This window comes from Protopterus annectens, chromosome 3.part1, assembly GCF_019279795.1.
Source record: "Protopterus annectens isolate FY-2018-M chromosome 3.part1, PAN1.0, whole genome shotgun sequence".
In the NCBI taxonomy this organism is placed as follows: domain Eukaryota; kingdom Metazoa; phylum Chordata; order Ceratodontiformes; family Protopteridae; genus Protopterus; species Protopterus annectens.
The window spans coordinates 964635773-964657450 of NC_056732.1; positions in this window are offsets into that span (position 1 = coordinate 964635773).

Below are 21678 nucleotides of genomic sequence, written 5' to 3' on the forward strand. Positions count from 1 at the left end.
TATATACACACAACACACACACACATATATATATATATATATATATATATATATATATATATAATGTGTGTGTATCTCTCTCTCTCTCTCTATATATATATATATATATATATATATATATATCTATGCGTGTGTGTGTGTGCGCGCACACGCGTTTCTGTGTATCATATACATACATATCTAGAGATAAATTGACAGTTTCATTTATATATATATATATATATATATATATATATATATATATATATATATATAAACCTATCAGAAAAGGAAAACTGACCATTGTCTTGACAATGTCAGCAATGAACTTCAGTATCAGAAGGTCCACAGTTCAGAGGTAAGTGTGCTCTGGAAGGGGTTGGAGTGTGTTTGTGTGAGTGTTGGTGGGGTAAAATTAAAATAAGGGTCAGGTAATTGAATATCTTTCATACTGCACATGTTTCTGGTTTGTGTCTGCGTGTCTGGCACTATATTGTGTGGTGGTAGTGTTGTAGAAAGGGTTTTTCCATAGTAAGATGCAGGGTTAGAATTAGGGACAGTGTTAGGGTTGCACATATTAGTAAGTCAACAGGGCAAAGGAAAGGGGCACCATGAGTTTGGATAGGCATGGGTGACAGATGACTACTGTACCATCCAATCCTTCACCTACTGTGAGGTCAGTTACCTCTTTTACTAACCTCATGGCTGGGTCCAGTCAATTGCAGCTTGCTGGTTTGGGACATTTAACATTGTGACCTTGCCAGTCACACAATGACATAGTACAGGCAGCCTGTGCAGGTGATAAAACACTGATCTGTCAACTCGCCCCAGTCCTACCAACTCCTACTGAATGACATATTGTGACCCTCAGGTTCTATCACTCTGATGGGGACACTGCTCTACCCAGCAAAGAAAGCCCCCACACGGCCACCAGTGACCCCCCCCACGTCACTATGCACTGGATGACCTAGATCAGCCTAAACAAGAAAAGGCCAGAAGACAACTGGAGATCTGTCAGGTGATGGTAAGGATGATCATCAGTGAGGTGTGCACTGCTACACTACATTCACAGCCATGGAAGACACTGTATAATATAGCAAAACAAATGCAGAGAAACAAAACAAATTATGTATAAAAATAGACAAGGATAAACAGGGCATCCCAAAAGAAAAAAAAATTATCAGTAATAATGTGTACCACACAATGTAGCATACTAGCTTCTAGAGAATTAAAATGCTGTTTTGAATTCATGACAACAAAATACAATTCACCTGCCAGATCAAAGGGTAGTGCAGTAGGCAGTGCACCATAATGACTAGGTTTTCATGCTGCCTGTCTCCCTATGTAGGTATTTGATATGAATAGTGCATGCATCAAAGAGTGATTGCAGGGCCATGGTTGAATGAAAAAAAAGTCCCCGGTGCTGCATTTTCTGCCCACGTGAACTGCAATCAAGTGAAAGACTCATCTTATGAAACAGGATAGTGCATGGCATTGCTATGGACACAGCGACAGAAGGCAAAAATATGCCATAAAAATGAGCCACAGTCACTAGGTAGCAGTAATGTACCCTGTCATACAATAGCCACCATTAAACAATAAATGGCACCCTGTTGAATGCATGCTGTTGGTATGCCAGTATTATTTTCACTGGCAGGGAGCTGTGAACTGACAGTAAAAGCATGGGGATTGGAAGGCAGACCAATGAACTGTGTATGAATGGTAGGAGTATGACTATGGTTATGACAAGACAGGGAGGCAAACACAAACACTCAGGTGTGTTATACAAACTGATGCTATGCATGACTTTGGAACACCCAGTGTTAGGGCAGTCATCTCTACCATGCCAAGAGTATCTTGTTCCAGAGCTAGGTTGTATGGTAGAACAGGTCAGCATGAATAGCTAAGGTATGTGTATCAGTAGGTATATAACAGCAGTATGTAATGTTTGCACTAAGTAACAACACTGTACTAATAGGTAGTACTACAGGCATGTAAAATATATACATCTATAACATCAGTGGTTTATACATACTCTGCACCAGGATTGTCTTTCCATATGCCTTCAGTAAATCAGTTGGCTCTTGCCTATCTCATAAGGAGCAGAAAAACATTAAGGAAAAGTAAAGCTGCCCATGACATACATGTTCTGCATATAACTGAGCAGTTATGTCTATAAATAAACTTCTGGCAGGACTATGAACTGTAAAATTTCCGTGCGTGTTTCCTATCCTTGACTACCCAGTGGTTATGAAAGTCATAGTTGTACCTCTTGGGGGTTTTCTATCAATGTTAGCACTGCTTATCACTGTGGGTGATGCATGTAACATCACTCACTACGCTGGCAATGAAGTGCAAGGTATCCAGTTTATAACGGAGACCCACCTCCAAGAGTTTCCCAGCAGGTGACTGCAGTTGTCCCTTTGCAGGAAATACTAAAAGATCTTGTTTCCTTCCTCCACCATGTGGGGGCCCTTCTACAGTCATATCCCTTAGAAGTCATGACCAATATACAGGTGCAGTCTTATTTCATTTTTTCACTTAAATTTGTTAACCGGATACATGGTCTGATCGAGGATACTTTTTAGCTACAGCTCTGGCCTTAGAAAACATACAACTATAGTTTTAAAAAAAAACTACAATTAAGTATGAAAGTATAATATTAAAATAAATAACAGTTATACACTTGTTGAGATGAGAAGTAATAAGAGGAGAACAGACATGAAAAAAATGTTAATTTAAATTTTGAAAGTGCAATGTGCAATCTTGAGAGACATAGAAATACAACGTGATTTTCCAGATAACAAATTCAATAGTTACATTAACAATATCAGTCTAACAATAGAAATATGCAAAATATATAACATTAGGAAGAGGTAAGTAAGAATGAGATGACAAAGTGGAGAGTTGATAAAAATGTGAGACAGGTGAAGCTTAAAAGGAATAGTGCAAACAAGGGTAAATTTGTGGTACAATTTTTATTAAAGTGGGAAAAAAGCAGAGTCAAAAGGAAAATGTAGCGAAGAAAGGGGTAGAAATGAGATGAAAAGTTGATTAAAAGCTGAGTAAATGGAAGACAAGAGGAAGAAGATTCAGTGAGCAGAAGAACAATAAAAAATACTGAATGCGAGAAGTTAAGGAAAGAAAATAGTGTAGAGCTATTTACACATTTTTTGTTAAGAATTGTCTATGGTAGTAACTAGATGGTCTTATGTGCTGAAGTGAAAGGTGTGGTTTGGCTTCCTTAGCCTTTGATATTGAAGCAGTTTCATTCATTTAGGCTAGATAAGCAATTCATTATTTTTTGCCTAAAAATCTAATTCCTTAGGCAGTTTGTTGGGATCAGCTTCTTTAAACTCTTTTTGACAATACTTTTCTTGAAGGGAGGTCTGTGCTAAGTTGTCTTGCAGTCTAAGATGTGAAGATAACAGGAGGAGAAATGTATGCAGATGTGTGTTAGACACTGAAGCGAAGTTCTGCAGCAGATTATTTTGTAAGTGAGGCAAGAGAGAAGAAAGGTAGCTTTTTCAGTAGTGCGCTGGGATCCAGTTTGCCTTTTTTCAGGGTTTGACACAGGCTCCCTGAAGGGAGCAGGAGTTGGGAGGCAACATATTTTGTTTAGTGTAGTCTGCAGTAGCTTTGTGTTGTGTGCTGAATGTAAGGCAATAAGAGTTAGGCTGTATAATCTTGGCATGAGCACAGATTTGGCTAATTCTGTTGTAGCTTCACAAGTTAGGTGGTTTGGAGCTGCAAATTTCTTCTTTGGTTGAGGAAGTGCTTTCTCAACTCTGAGTCCTATAGGATTTGTGAAAATGAGCATAAGATCAAGATGGAGTCCCAGGTATTAAAAGGAGTTTTGTTGCTATTATGCATGTTTCTTATGGAAAATGTTAGCAGAATCGCATTAGCACATCATGTTGCGGGTATCAGATGGCATGCATCAATGCATAGTAGGGCAGAACAACAGTATCATTTTTAATAACAGTCACGCAAAGGCAAATGGTATGCCAGGATGGTGTGCTGGGTATGACAGACCCACAGTAATACATATATGTACACTGCACAATAAACATCCCTTTCTGTAGTTGCACTACAGAATCTCTAGAGACTGGGAGACTGGTTAACATGTCTGTGGCTTCAGAGGAGTCACTGACTCATCAACTGATGAACAATGCAATTCATGGTCATTTGCATGTGTCTGCAGTCAGGCATAAGCCTCATTGCACAGACTTAGTATCTTATGCATTGCATAAAATGTGCGATTCAATGATATTTACTCTTTTTGCTTCATTAGCATAGTTGATGTGGTAAAATCCCAAAATTGCACAATAAAAACAGATGCAGCCATTGCATTACTCATCACTGTTAGAAAATTGGCTAAAGGAGAAAATAGTAGTTGATAAAGTAGACCCATGTAAAGAGAGTCTCACCATTATGTCTTATTTAAATCACAAGCAAAATTTAATTCCTTGGATCTAGTGGTTCAGATGCTGTTCACTTTGTGGACCTGCAAAAGGTCAGTCAGAGCTGGATCTAAACATGCCTGGCATGCCAGGCATAGATTGTATCTCCATAACTTGTAGAAAATTGAGTGTAAAGCTAGGGCTTTAAGGGGATCTGTATAGGGCAATGTGTTTATACCCAGGATTCTCCTGGTAAGGAACCTTTGTGGGTATTCCAGCAGTTGCATATGTCTGGTCAGGTGCATGCTAAAGGAGGCATTATACTCAATGGTTCTAATAAGGGCCAAACAAAGTGGCACTGTGACTTCCTTGGACCTGGATGCCATGCCTTTACTTATAAGTTGGGTGACATAGAATGATTTTCTTACTACCTTGGCCACATGTTGGTCAAAGGCTAGATTATTGCCTACATACGTTCCCAGATCCCTGACTATCGGGTCAACTGTTAGGGATGTCTTATTGATAGATTAAGCCTGGGTGGATGTTTTCCCAAAAGGCAATATAATGCATTTCTTGGCATTGAGGTTTAGTCTGTGCCTTTGGCACCAGTCATTTGTCTGTGTTAGATCCTCTTGTAAGATATTTGTATCAAGCGGGGGGATCTGTGATATTTCCCAATTTGCAGTCATCTACATACTTGGTCAGCCAAAGGCCCTTGACATTAGCCTTTACCTCTGAGAAGCAGATGCCAAATAGGAGCATCCCAGCAGGGAGCCTTGAGGTGCCCCCCCGATGACCGGTCTCTTAGTGGAGGTGGTATCACCAATCCTGATATTCTGCGTCCTGCGTCCTGTCTATCAGCTAGCTGGCAATCCAGAGAGTTTTGTGTGGGTTCTGCCCAGTTCAGTGAGTTTGACAACTATTCCAATGCTGGGTATTGTATCAAAAGCCTTAGCCAGGTCCAGGTAGGCAGTATGTATCCATTGCCTTTGTGATCTTCTCAAAAAAGTCCACCAGGTTTAATATGCATGACCTTCCCTTGACAAAGCCAAATTAGGTTGGCTCAAGTGTTTGAAGGTTGCTTATGTCTTTGTTGATCATTTCCATGATAATTCATTCCATGGCTTTGCATATTAGACTAGTCAGACTAATAGGTCTACAGTTTTCTGGGTTGGTTGATGGTCCACTTTTATGATATGGGATAATCATTGCAACCCTCCATTCTCATGGCTGTGTTTTTGCCTTAATGAGTGCTGCCAGGATTTGCTTCCTGTTAATTGCTGGGGGGGTATGCTAGTAGGTATTTCATGTGTGAGGCAGAGGGGAGTACAGGGTGAAGTCTGAGCTGAATTTGTCATCCAGCAAATTCACTATGTAGCTCTGCTCCATGAAGGTGGTGCCATTGAACAGCAGTTCAGCACACTAATGTATGCTGCCTTTGTGGCTTTGGACATAGCTGTGGAAGTCTTTGTGGTTATCTTTAACCTGGGAGGCTATCTTGACCTCATAATTGGCATTATTGGAATTAATTACACATCTTAGTTTCCTGTTTACTTTAATTGGTGAGCTTCTATCATTATGGGTGTTGCTCTTCCTTATTTTAGTAATGACATTTTTCCTGTTGTTATGTACCCTATTAAGGTTAAGATACCACCAGTGTGGTTTGTTTTAAGAGTTCATTTTGGGATGATTTCTAGTAGGTACAGCAGCCTTTTTACAGCTGTTTACATAGTTGTACAAGGTCTTTGTCAACAATTCTGCATAGGTTGCTGTGAAGTTGGGATTTGGAAGGACATCAGATTTTGATAGACTAGTGCTTAATAAAATGTATTTTGCCTTGCAATAAAATAAAGCAGTAGAACTCTAAACAGTTAATTGAAGTGCAAACCAATAATATAAATCTCTTATCTGCCAAGTCTGGAGCAGGATTAACTCAGGATCCCCTCAGAGTGTGGTGAGGACACCAAGCAGATAGGAGGTCTGAAAACATGAGTAAGAGATGATTTGTCATGAGGGAGGTTTTTCTCAAGTTCAATACTGGTTTGCTGTGAGAGTGCTTAGTATTATAGATATATGTAAACAGTGACTGGGAAAATAATTAAACAGGTTACTCAACAGACATTAGCAATGAAAGAGGAGAGGGAGAAACTTTGGAAGTCAGATTACCATAATGGGCAGAAACCAGGGACACAACCTTTTAAAACCACAGCAAGAGAAGTGTATGAGGGTTTGGACAAAACTTTAACTGGAGTTGTAGTCCTATGGTTAGAATTTCAGAAACTTTTACCTTATGTCTCAGTGGGGGCTGGGACAGATTCAAAGAACAGCGGAAGAACCAGTAGTAAGGTAAATAGAAAGGCAATGGAATACAACTTTAGGTAGGTATATACAGCTATAAAAACTACTGAAGCATAAATCCAGGAGCAGAATTCACAATACTGCCACTATTGCAATTCCACCACATGTTAAGGCACCAGACTACTGGAATGCAACTTTAAGCAGCTATATACAGCTGTAAATAGTACTAAAACACAAATTTGGGAGCAAAATTCACTATATTGCCACTAATGCAATCTTACCACAGACTAAGGCACAAGACTATGTAGAAATTTACCAGTAAATATGTAGTAAATGACTAAATAAGGCTCAAATCAGGTAGGACATTAGAGTCCTGAAATAACTGTGACATTTGTCTTATCTCATCCATGATCTGGGAGCTTCATGTGAAAGTTATGAGCTATAGTTCTAGGGCATATATGGCATCTCTGGTAAGAAATCCCCATGGGAAGTCTCCAACAGCATGCAGATAAAACATGCTGGATGGATAGATATATCAGCTAAAGTTTACCCCATCTCTGGAAAAACAGGCCTCATTACATTTGTTACAGATAGGGCATATCTGGATAAGAACGTGACAAAATTGACAATTTGGGCAGAGGATAATAATATGATAATAAGCACTTTAAAAACTGAGCATATGAGATTTGAGACATAGATTGAATGGTGAATATTTTATACAGCACACAGTGATTGAAACTGTGTGTTGTATTAAATATAACACACAGTAATTGAAATGATAGATTCATTTAAGGCTGTGGGTATATGAGTAGATCTAGCTATGAGTATTTTCTAATCATATCAACCAATTGGGTCATGATAGTTATAGAAATATACATTGTATTAAAATATGTACAATGTTTAAGAAATGAGAAATGGTGAAATCATTATTTGTCAGCTATATTAGACCCAAACTAGAGGATGGAATAACAATATGAAACCCTATAAGAAAACAAGTATGAGTAAATTGGAAAGAGTACAGCAGAAATATACCAAGAGCATCCATGGATGTAAAAATTTTAATTATTATGAAACACTAAAATATCTGAACTTGTATAGTGTTTCATATAGATACCTAAGATGAAGCCTTATTTGGGTATATAGGGCATTTGGAGACAACTACCTCTGGGAATGTTTGGGGTTAGCAAAGCATAGTAGAGAATCAGAGAACCTAAGTACAATACATTACCAAACTGCAATAAAGTAAGTAGTAGTTTAGATATTTGCAAGAACAACCTGGACACTTATTATGGGAATAACTGTTTTGATGTATTGGCAGGCTAGAAGTGCATTTTGCCCTTTAATGAAATATTTGTGTTTATGTATGTAATACTGTCCTGACCGTGGTATTAGGCACCCATTGTTCATATTTAACTGTTGATACTCTTGTTCTATGCTTTAGCTTACCAACAGGGACTGACTATAGCGTTAGATTTGACTCTTGTATTGACATTGATGTCCTTCCTGTTTCACACAGTGTCTGATGTAGTAATTCTGGTAACAGCTTGTCCAGTCCAGACTTTGGCCATTGAGGTTCAGATCACATCAAAGACTGGGTGGTAGTTGGAACAGCTCTGAAACTGTTGCTGCTGCTGCTGCAACCATCATCAATGTAAATATCACTTGTAACCCACAGTTTGTTGCTGTTGAGCAACCACCATCATGCCACAATGTCCTTCAAAGTGCTTCCATCAAGGCACCTTTAAAGCAATCTTCTCAGAGTCAAGCAGGTGATAGGTTTTCTGACTTCTTGTTAGTGCCAGAGTCCCCCACCCCTGCCCTCAAGAACCCTGCCAAGCCTATTCCAATACTGGATAACCCTCATAGAGTGGCACTGGGACCACAGAAGGCCAGCAAGGAATTTTGCTCACAAAGGTATTGATTGCTTTGGTCAGAGACTCTCAAGTAGGACATCACTGGAAGAGACATGGCTCTAAAATGAGATTCAGTCTGCACAACTCAACCATCTACCCAACAGAGAAATACAGAATTATGTACATGTTAGGGAAGTACATCTTTACATCCTCAAATTTACCTTCATGCATGCTCAGTAACTTGTCCTCTATGGTTTATTTAGAAAGAGATCTGATACACCAAATAAACCATGTGGCCGAGGACCTCCCAGCCAGACAAGATTACAAAGATGAGATCAATGACCTAGCTAGCACATCCATCAAGAGGCAAATTTCATATTCTTCCTCATCACAGGTCCACATTTTATTGGTGAAAAGGATGATAGACACTTGAATAAATGAATGAAAATAATAAAATCTTCACAGCTGTGATAATAAAGTGGTGGTTTCCAAAGCAGGCATCTTATAGATGGAGTAGAGGAAATATCACATATGACTCCAATGTGGGCCCCAGTAGACTTGTCAAGGGGAGCAGGAAGGGGCCAAGGGCAAGGATTCTTATGTATTGTTAAGAATGCCTGTAGTGGCAGAGAGAATTATCATTGAAGAGTCCCTGAAATATAATGAGTAACCATTAGTGTTCCTGAAGTCTTCCCTTAATGCAGTCCTCTGGTGGTAGTGTGTGTGTGTGTGTGTGTGTGGGGGGGGGGGGCATGTATGCCTTTCCATCTATGCATCTAGCTACACATGTACACATCATATCACACACACACACACACACACATGTATATAGATGGGTTACCTTCATTTGACTGAAAGTTCATTTGGCTGACAAACATTTTAGTGGGACCAAATGACTGAAACTTCATTTCACTGACACTTCATTTGACTGACAATTAGTACTGGCAGGGTCTAGAGCACTGTAAGGCAAGTAAAAGGAATATGTCCTTTTCCCCACTGTAGTGCGACCCTGGAGTTAGTATAGCTTATCAGTGAGTGGTAAGCACTAGGTAGCTTGTCTACCACGAGAGGAGAGGTTCTTGGCCCAGAAATTGTAGTTTATTGATCATTTGGACAGTTTGTCTGTCTCTTTCAACTTTCTGGTTTAAAAGACCACATCTGTGCTTGTTTCCCATCTTTCCTGTAACTAACCTACTGGGTAGCATTAGAAAGCCTTAAACTGATACAAGCCTCCTAGCTTAGAAGAGAGAATTTGGAGTGATGAAGTATCAGTTTTCTGTACTTTCTTGCTGTACTTAACTGTTTTCTGCCTAAACACAGATTTTCCAGCATTTATTGTGATTTAAAAGCTTGTTTTTTTCACATATTGTACTTATTTGACTGCCTGCACTTTTAAAAATTTGTTTTTGTTTAAATAATTTAACCATTGCAGGCTACACACTAAAGTGCAATAGCCTTTTCTGATCGTTTGTAGTCATTTAAAGCTGTTTTAACTGTATTTTTTACTGTTTTTGTCTTATCTTTTCAAAAAAACAAAAACAAAAAAAATTCCTTGTTTCCCACCTTTCCAAGCTAGTATAGTCCATTTTTCAGGCTAGTGCTGAATTCAGGGCCGTGATACTAGTTTCTGAGTTTCCCATACCTTACTTGGATAGAAGGAAGTTTCTGTGTTCACCTGTGAGAGAGGGGAGCTTTGAGCAACCTATCTGTCCCTGGAGGAGTGGTTTCAGCCCAGAAGTTAGTAGTTTATTGGCCATTTTGGGCTAATTTCTTTCTCTTTCATTTCCCTACTATAAAAACAGCGTTTGCATGGTTTTGCACATCGAGCAGCATCAGTTAACTACGGTTAAATTATTCCCTGCTCCACTAAGTCTCTTCTTTAGTTTTTCCCTTGAAACTAGTCTAACTCCCAACCTAAGCACTCAAAAAGCATCATACAGCCCAGCACTTGCTCAGACCTAATAGCAAGCACTAATATACCCTGACACTGATTTCCCAGCAGGGCAAGGCTGTTTATTCACCCTTCACCAACCAAGTGACTAAGCAGCTCACCCTACTATTCAGGCATGACAAAAGGGCAATTTCAGGTGTACTCTCCAGTCCAGCTGGTGAATCTGGGTAAACTGAGGCAATGTTACAACTGCCTCATGTACACAGACAACCCTCTCCTTCTACCACAAAACACTAACATATGCGAGAGATGCAATTATACAGCCAAACTGGAAGCTAAGCTGTCTCCACCCAAGATTGGAACAGACAGTCAAGAGGAGAAGGTTAACACTTGACCACACCTCCAGCCACACACAGACCTACTAAAGCAGCACTGGCAAAAAATATACATAAATACACAAAATCATACTAGGAGGCTCTAAATAAAAACCTACAAAAGCATCAGAGACCTCCAAAGCAGACAGCCAAACAACCTGCACCTCCCGTCACAAACCAGACAACACATAAAACTCAAAATCAGTGTGCCACACAATCACAGCCCTTAAGGCGAAATAACATACCTAACACACTAGTAATAGGTGACTCTATTGTCAGGCACACTGACGTCCCACTCACTAGGCTGGACAAGCAGAAGGTTTCTCTTAGCTACCTGTCGGGAGCCAGAATCTGCCACATAACACAAGCACTCAGGTCACTCCAGAACAAGTACAAATATGACTCTGTCATTCTTCATGTTGGTGTGAATGACCTGAGACATACCTCCCTGGACTACATGAAAAGAGACATGGAAGAGCTTTCTGATCCTGTAGCCTAGGCGGGTATGACCTTGACCCTGAGTAGCATCCTGCTCTCACCAAGAATGATACCTCAGTATAAAGAAAAAAATGATCAATTTCAACAATTGGCTAAGCTTCTGGTGTCATTCAAAGGGGATCCAGTGTCTGTCAGCCTGGGACGACATGCTTGGTAAGCCGCATTGCTTCACAAGAGACGACTTGCACCTGTCACCCCTAGGCTTTCGAATACTGGCCAAGGCTCTTGCTGCCCCCATAGTGCCTTTTTTAGGCAAGGCTCAAAAGTCAAACCCACCTCCGTAAACAGCACAATTAACAAAAAAACTGAGGGTTATGCTACTCAACGCTAGGAGTTTAAATCTCAAAATGCACGTGCTCGAAGCACTCCTCAGTATGGAGAATGTAGACATCTGTGCAGTAACTGAAACTTGGTTCAAGGCTTCAGAGAGCACCCCAGCACTACCGGGCTACAACTCATACCACACATTTCGCTCACAGAACACAGATCAAAACACAAAAGTAGGGGGTGTATCCATATTCATCAAGGATACCTACACCTCCAGGTTAGTGGCGCAGCATGATACCTCTGAGATCATCCATGTGCAACTAACATTGGGCAAATCTGCAATGCAAACTGTGGCCTGCTACAGATCACCCTCCATGACCCAGGACCACCACTCCGCCTTTCTGGAGACACTGGAAAACATGAAGGCCCTACCGAACACCCTGGAATTGGGCGACTTCAATTACCCTACCATTCACTGGGAAGCCCAGCGCTTCCTGGAATTCATCAACTCAAATGCTTTGGATCAGCTGGTAAACTCCCCTACTAGAGGTGAAAACATATTGGACCTGTTTATCACCAACATGGGCAACAGGTGTTCCACACCAAAGGTCAACCCGTCATTGGTTAGATCAGGCCATAAACTAATCACTCTGGATGTCCACACCCCACCACCACACCCAACTAAGGAAACCACAGTAAAAAACTTTTCTAAAGCAGACTTCACCTTACTTAAGACAGAGGTGGTAAGTTTCACAGCCCGCCAGTAAAGGATAACACTGCCCAAGATGCAGAAACCTTTACAAATGCACTCTATGAGCACCTACAAGGAAGCATGGATTGTGCCATCCTTGCAAAACCAAGACTCACTCCTCTAAGAGAAGGAAACCAGTTTGGTGGAACCCTGCCATAAACAGGCTATACAATAGAAGGAGGAAACTAGTTCAGAAAAAAGCAAATCCCAAGAAGGAAAGACATCCCTGATCCGTATCAGTAAGAAACTAAGGTCCCTCATGAAATCATCCAAGACTAAAGAAAGAAAAATAGCCAAGAATTCAAAAGATAACCACAAAGCCTTCTTTAGCTATGTTAAGAATCTAAGTGGCAACTCACAGATATGCACTGAACTAGTGCAAAATAGCACAAAATATACTGAACCTACTGATATTGCCAACATCCTGGCAGATAGATTCAGTGCAAACTTCACCCCCTCTCACCTCCGAAAGGGCCCACAACAATACCAGAAAAGTGTAGTGTCCCAAAAATCACAGATGCACAGGTGAAAACAGCTCTTTCAAAAGCCAAAAACACAGCATTAATGGGACCAGATGGTGTCCCAGGCTGTGTCTTGCATGAACTACAGAACGAACTAACCTCCCCACCTAAACACGCTGTTTAACTTCAGCCTCTCCACAGGCTACATGCCCATAGAATGGTGCTCAGCAACAGTTATTCATCTCCACAAAGGAGGGGCCATAACTGACCCTGGTAACTATCGCCACAGAAGCCTGACTAGCTTGGTCTGCAAGGCTATGGAGAGAATCATCATGGAACTCATTAACAAAGACATTGGCAACCTCCAAACACTTGGCCCGACCCAGTTCGGCTTTGTTAAGGGCAGATCATGCCTACTAAACCTGGTTGACTTCTTTGAGACAGTCACCAAGACCATAGACTAGGGAAAGGTGGTTCACACAGCCTACCTTGACCTCACCAAGGCTTTCAACACCATTCCCCACTCGTGTATTACAGAAAAACTCACCAGCCTGAACATAAACCCCTACGTCATGAGATGGGTTGCCAACTGGCTTAGAGACAAAACTCACACAGTAAGAATAGCGGGCTCCAGGTCCAACTCTAAACCAGTCACAAGTGATGTCCCGCAAAGCTCAGTCCTGGGACCCCTACAGTTCGGCATATACTTCTCAGAAGTACAGGCAAACACAGGAGGACTATGGCTAACCAAGTTCACAGATGACTGCAAACTGGGAGCCATAATTGACTCTCCGGCTGACACGGACATCCTCCAAAAGGGCCTTACTGAGACAGACACCTGGTGTCAAAGTCATGGCCTCAAGCTAAATACCAAAAAATGCATAGTCATCCCATTTGCGAAAAATAAAACACCCACAAATTACCACATAGGTGGCGGCCCCCTTAATACAGAAGAGGCAGTAAGAGATCTGAGGACCCTGGTAGATAGTAATCTCTCCTTTGACAATCAATTGCCAAAGTAGTTAGGAAATTCTTCTAGGTGGCCCATCTAATTACTAAAGGGTTCACATCTAGAAATAAAGAGGTTATAGTGCCCCTCTACTCATCACTCATTAGACCCATCATAGAGTACAATGCCCCATTTGGGATGTACCTCACAAGACATTTCCAACAGCTGGAAAGACCACAAAAGTACCTCTCCAAGAGGATTATTGGCCTGAAACATATGTCCTATGCAGTCCGACTGAAAAAACTCCAGCTGTACTCAGTGGCATATCACTTACTCAGAGGTGATATCTGCCTGACTTACAAAGCCATGTCCAACTCAGAATTGATGGACATGCTCCACCTAAAGAAATCCAAGTCACTGCGAGCCACGCACTCTAGTGGGCTAAACCTCACCACAACAATAAATAGAACATGCTGGAGGGATAGATTCCTGTCACAGAGACTCCCCATGCTTTGAAACAAAAGTCCAAACTACATCAGGCAGAGCCCCTCATTAGCACTCTTCAAGAGAAACCTTGACGAGTGGATGGGTAACAGAAAATACACCCCTGGGATCACTTCATTGACTCTGCTTGACAGAGTATCAGTTAATTAATCAATGGGGTGGCGAAAGCTGACACACTCTGGCTAGGCTTATAAATGCCCTCGGGCAGATAGCCTAGTACCTACCTATGAACCTGTGAACCTATATATAGTTAGGAGGTGTGGGGGGCCTAGCCCTCCACTTAGTTTCATGTTACATTTTCTGCTTTTGGTTTTATGTTGGTTAGTAAAGCCAAAGTAAGTGGGAGGCTGTGCCCCCCACACTCCCCTTAACTATATATACTAACTCCAGGGCTGCACCACAGTGGGGGAAAGGACATATTCCTTTTACTTTCCTTACAGTGCTCTAGACAGTGCCAGTACTGTCAGTCAAATGAAGTGTCAGTGAAATGAAGTGTCAGTGAAATGAAGTTTCAGTTATTTGGTCACAGTCAAATGAGTGTCAGTCAAATGAGCTTTCAGTCAAATGAAGGTAACCCACACACACATACATATATATCTATATCTATCTATATATATATATATATATATATATATATATATATATATATATATATATACTACTTACAGAACCAACAGGAACCTTGCTAAAAAATCATACTTATCTTACTGCTACCATCTGCCTCAGTTTAAACTTAATTTCTCATCCTCTTCTATCTACTTTTTAAAATGTTTTCCCTAAACACATTAAGCAATTACATTCTGCTTTTTTCATCCATCCTGCTTGTTTGTTACAGTCATTCTATTACTGACCCCAGGATTCCGTTAGCTCTGCACGGTGTGCAGGAATAGTGCAAGAGCTGCTGGAGGCAATATGGCCACCGAGAGATCCAGGAACAAGCTCCCGGGACGTGCACAAGCGCTCCAGCACTATTCCTGCATGGACACAGCTCCTGTATGCTAATTACCTCATTTGCAGGTGAAATCCATGGAAATGAAGTGAATTAGCATTCCAGGAAGCTGGCAGCTGTCCGTGCAGGAGTAGTGTAACCTGTAGAAATGTATTCGGCTAGTAACCAAATACATTTCTGCAAACTACAAAACAGAGCCATGACAGCTCCAAATAAAAGGTGTATATAATGTGGAAGGCATACCAATGGCCAAATATATGGTCGTTGGCATGGAAAATAGTTTCAAAATAACAAAATGTACCTTTTTTTTGGCCAATTTCAGCCATTTAAGCATAGCGGCCCGAAAATAAAACTAAAACCTTGAAAAAAGCTTTTTAGGCAAAAATCACAATTTTGCCATTATAGTAAATAGCAGGCAGAAGACAAAAAGGCCACTGAATAGTGGCTGCTAAGGGGGAAGGCTCAGTTTCAGACTTGTAACTAGGCATTAGCAATCAGTTCTATACAAATAAGGGGAATGATACTGAATCACACATTTCCCCCTGTGGCTAGCCTGCACCCAACCGTGTAGGTGCAGGAAAACCATGGTGCAAGCCTAAGAGTTAGCTGACATCATAGCGGGGTGTGTCAGGCATACTGTAAGCTTATTGGAGCTCTGTGGCTCGGGATTGCCCTTAGCTTAGCAGAGGAGATGTGTTTGAAGCTGCCTAGCAGTCTTTATATTGCCTAAACGGGTGTGCGTGCCACACACCGGGTTTTAAACAAACAAAAAAAAAAAAACTCACCAGGAAATAACAGCTCCATTCACATGAGCACTGGGTTTGCACGGCACACCTCGGGGTTAAACAGAAAGGCAATGGGAAGGGAAAACAGAAGTAGGAAGGTAATCAAGGAGAACTAGCATAGCTGGCAGGTGAAATGTATCAGAATCAGCCAGCTACACAGGCAGCAGCCCAGTCCAGCCCAGCACACTACTATAAACTATGCAAACACCTTTCCCTCTGTTTTTTCCCACAAACTCTAAACCACCGGTGTACACAAATGGGGAAATTTTACTTAACAAAAGCAACAAAATGATAGGGGCTGTTTCGCTCTCATAAATCAACATGTGGCAGAGGCCAAGGGTGGTGAGGATGAGAATGCTGAGACAAACCCACAGTGAGGAGAAGGAGAAGAGTGTACAGACCCAAGGTAACCTACCAAGGTCTACATGAGCTGGAGATAGTGGAGCACTATAGGGTGGACAGGGAAGCTGTGCCGGCCATGCCTCTCACACAGAACCAGCAGAGGGGAACCCATCCCAGTGGATACCAAGGTATGTGTAGGCTTAAGAATACTAGCCACAACTACCTTCCAAAGGCCAACTGGGGATATCATGGGGATCTCATAGACATCAGCATTCCGTTCCTGGATACCATGTCAGCCCATGCTGGTGAGCACATATATTTCTTCAACACCTGTGAGGCGTTGACCAGCAATATATGTCTCTTCCACTAAATAGCAGAATACCCTGAGGTAGTGGGTGCTATGGACTGCATGCCCATAGACATCAAAGCACCACCCAGTGAGTGGGGTAGATTCTACATAAAATGCAAGGGCTTCCCCCCCATCAACTGCCAGGTTGTATGCAATGCCCAGGGCATTATAATGGATGTGTGTGCTGGCAGCCCTGGCAGCTATCACAACTCCAACATCTGGCATATGATGCAGCTTTACCAGAGATTTGCCAATGGGGACATCCCATATGGCCACCTAGTGGGGGATGCTGGTTATGCACTGGAGCCGTGGCTGATGACATCCATCAGAAATGCACAAACACCTGAAAAAGAACTCTATAATGAGGCACACTCACAGACCGGAATCATAATAGAGCATGTGTTTGGGATGCTCAAGTCACAGTTCCAGTGTTTGAACATATCTGGTGGAGCCTTGCAGTACTCACCAGCTACATGTACCCAAATTGTCATTGTATGTGTCATGCAACACAATATGATCCTGCGGAAACAGATGCAGCAGGAACAGCATGGAGCTGGGCCACATAGCCACCCACCATTGCCAAGGCCAGCACAGGTACAGAGTGACTTCGAGGAGGAACAACCTGAGCCTGCCCCAGTAGGCAGAAGAAGGCATGCTCAGTATGCCCAGGCCTTGGTAAAGAGGCAACGCATAGCACATACACTGACACGGTAGGAACCCAGGGAATGACACCTCACTCTGACTCGCACATACAGTAAAAGCGATGTCAAACATGAGACTACCTGTGCGTAACCATGTATAGGGAGTGTACTATGTGCATCTGACATAGTCAGCCCTCCAGCACCATCCTCAATACTAGCACAGCCACAAGGTAAGTCACACTCACTATCAATTGCTGAAGGTAGTATGCTCTGCTACCTGTATCTATGGTATGGATGTGAGCATGTTAGGGAATCAGGTGGCTGAATGGGATGGCAGCAGATAGTAGACACCTATATCAGCAGCATGAAATTCTTAACAAATACTGGTGTCAACATAGTAGGCAGTACTAGATAAGGTGACAAAACCCACTGCAGGACATGTGGTGGGCCAAATGTGTGTCCATAGGACATACACATGCATGTCAGTGAGGCTGACATACCCAAAAACAGTCTCAGCCAGCAGGACAGGTGTACACAAAAACAAAAAAAGGCTGTGCCAAGGCCTCTGCTAGATGGCTATGGAGAACAGACCCCCTTCAGACCTGCAAAGGCAGACTACAACAGGTCAGGCAGTGGGATGTTAGTTCTGAAAGGTAAGAAGTCTGAAGCTGAAATGTAGATCAATAAAACCTAAGAACTGTAGTACACTGATATGCCTCTAGTCTACATGATAGGTCAGAATACAGAATGAAATGGAATACCTGAAATACCAGTTGTCAGGTGTGCCCCCCCCCCCCCACAATCCTATTTAGAAATGTAATAACATGTATGTGTAGGTATAATAACAGTGGAGCACAGATTACCTGAGCTGGCCAAAGTAGCAGGATATATTGTAGCACATTTACAATATGCAGGGCTCTGTGTGTTAGGTTGCTGTGTGTTCTATATTGTGTGAAAGTGGTCAGCATGTAGGCATGTAGGGTTGTCACCTGGTGGCCATTGGCCAGTACTGTTGATGACAGGACCAGCTTCTCACAACTGCAGTGCCAAACACAATGAATCCCAGCAAGACACAATACAGCAGTAATCCATACTAATTGTTCAGAGGTAATATCTGTCACCATCTGAAAGATGGACATGTCATGAATGTGGACCCAGACATACAAACAGTACACAGGTGGAAGTACCCTAGACAGAGAGTGTATCAAATGTTGCTGTCAAATGGACACACCTTTGGAATTGTACATACAGGTTAGCAGCACATTAGTTGGCTGTGTAGGATGGAATACTGATGTAGTCTGGCCAAACACTGGCAGACCACAAGAGGCACAGGTATGAAGTACTGAGAAACTGCTGATGTCCCTGCGCAAGCCAGCATAAGTGGAAGGCCCCACATATATTTGTGAGTCAGCTGCAAGTAGCTTCCATAGCACACATGCACCCAGCTCACCCCACCATCAGCCACAGGTACCTCACAGGTCTTATCCCTGCTATTGGAAATTAGTACAATATGACCCCCATCTCTGTGTGGAAATAGCCACAGAATGCAGCATGCTTAAGAGGTTTGTCTTGCAGGTGTGTCCCTAGCTGTAAGCAGAACCCTGCCAGCATCCCCAACAATGGATCAATAAGGATGGAAACTATTGCCATTAACACCTTGCACACCTACCCTGTCACCCCAGGGGAATATAGTGGCTTGCAGCCTGGGACTGTAGGAGTGACACAATGCACCAGCCTGCTACAGATGGCCTGCATCACTACCAAATGCCCTACAGCCCTCTGTCAAAGGTCTGTGTCTCACCCGTTCTGCCAATGTATGTTATCTCATGGACTCACAAATAACAATATAACACAGGCCACAGAACACAAATGCAAGGCCATGTCGGCAAATCCTTGTAGCATGTCCACCATGTCCTGCAGCATGAACTGTGGACCAACCCCTAAATACTGCTGGGATGAAGTGATAACTATAGGGATACTTATCATATAATGCTTGCATAATGTTCGGAAGAGAATAGAATAACGGGGGGGGGGTAGAAGTATGGACACCATGGAGTGTGTGAAGTCTGAAACTCAGATATGTGCACTTACTATCCCTGCCTGTAGACACAGGAATGGGTGGCCACAAACCTACTTGCAAACCACAATGTGAAGGGGTAATGACCAGAAATATGAGCCCTGCCTCTGGGTAACCTGTATAAATCTGTACAGTTGTGAGGTATGGCCACAGCAGGATACGGTCATACTGTCATATAGATGGATGTATTAGCATGGGGATCCTCAGCCACCACAGTACCAAGGTGCTGAATCATTTACAGAGACCCATCAGCAAGTGTCTGCAGCTCCCCCTCCAGGATGGCATGATTGTGCAAGAATATGTAGGCTTCAGACCACAGTACTGGACACAGCTTCATTCATCTTTTGTTCCCCAGGAAATTACTACAAGCAAATATGTATACCTGTCAGTAGTTGATGACATAAAACATCACAGTGTAAAACAGAACATACATCCTAATATCTCTGCTAACACCAAAATCATGTAGCAAAAGCAGCACAAACACAATTAGTTACAGTATCCCACTATCATTTGCCCATTGTGACCCCATATTGTCAACCAATCTACAAGTATCCTGCAGAAACAGGTTGCCAGCTGTAGATGTAGAACACAAATGCCTGCACTCGAGTACAACCTACCTGGAATGGATTCACATATCCAATACAGAAGGTCATACTGGCCATGCTCCCAGACTTAGAGAAACAAAGACCATGTCTGACAACAAAATATTGAAAGGTCATACTGGGCATGCTCCTACACTTACAGAAATGAAGTCTGTGTCTGGCAAAAACAGTGAACTATACATATCTGTCAGTCATAGATGTTTGTGCACACACTCCACCTTGCATACCAGTCATGCTTTGCACACATATAGCCAAGGACAACACACTATAATAGGCCAAACATACACATACATAGATGTGTGGAAGAAAGTGACAGACAGTGACAAAGGGATTCCCATCATGAAGCCTGTCCCATCCAGCACACATCCAATTGCCCAATACCACATGATATGCAAATGTCTATCACTGCAGACATTTGTTTCTGGAATCTCTCAGCACTACAGTGTCTGTGGTGCTTGTGATTGCTGTGTAACATGACTGTACAAGTCATTATTTATCTAGAAGTTGTATACACATTCCTGTTAAATGTAAACCTGTGTGTGACTGTGTTGTGTATGTGCTTCCAGATGAATGGTTTATGGCCCATTCACACACATTGCACTCCCCATTGCCCTACTTTGGCAAGCCTGCTGATGTCATTCACCTTGAAATACACCTTTGAGGAAATAGTAGCCCTATAAGCTATGTGGTGCGTGCTATAACTGTATAATGCTATAGTGAGATGTACTAGTTAGGTAGGAGTTATAATCCCAGACATGGCAACTGTGAAACTGTGTGTGTGTGTGTGTGTGTGTGTGTAGGAATCAATGCTTTTGAGGCCATTCACAGTCACTACACTTTCCATTGCCCTACTTTGGCAAGTCTGCTGATTTCATTCACCTAGAAATACACCTATGGGGAAAGAGTAGCCCTGTAAGCTCTGTAGCATGTGCTATAACTGAGTAATGCTATAGTGTGATGTACTAGTTAGGTAGGAGTTCTAATCCCAGACATGGCAACTGTGAAACTCTGTGTGTGTGTTTGCCTGTGTAGGGATCAATGCTTTTGAGGCCATTCACAGTCACTACACTTTCCATTGCCCTACTTTGGCAAGCCTGCTGATGTCATTCACCTTGAAATACACCTTTGGGGAAAGACTAGCCCTATAAGCTCCATGGCCCATGTGATAAATGCAGTACACTGTAGTAGCAATACATAGCTAGGTAGGGGGTTGAATCTCAGCACTGTCAAGTGTGTGTGTGTGTGTGTGTGTGTGTGTGTGTGTGTGTGTGTGTGTGTGTGTGTGTGTGTGTGCTTGTCATCAGTATCCTGTGTGGAGGTAGCTGTGATTGTGTAATAACAGGACTTATTGTGGGGGAGCTTTTGCAAATTTCTTATATTGAGGACCTATTATATGTCACAATGTCCACCTTACAAGGACAACAGATTTCAAACAGCAGAGAGGCTGATGTAAACAATCCGTATCCCTACATATGACATTATGGATTGGGTAACAATATAGGCAATCCTTGTAATTACCCAGAGAACACTCTCCACCCATGTCTCATACACAAACACACTTGGCTAGGCAACAACCACTATATTGGTAGTTCCCTGCATACTGCCCACAGATAGTAACCACAGTGTGATTGCAGTGGACTACAGAGGACATGGCACCTTGTTCCATCCCTACTGTAGGCAAATAATTGCTTACAGTGGTCCTTTG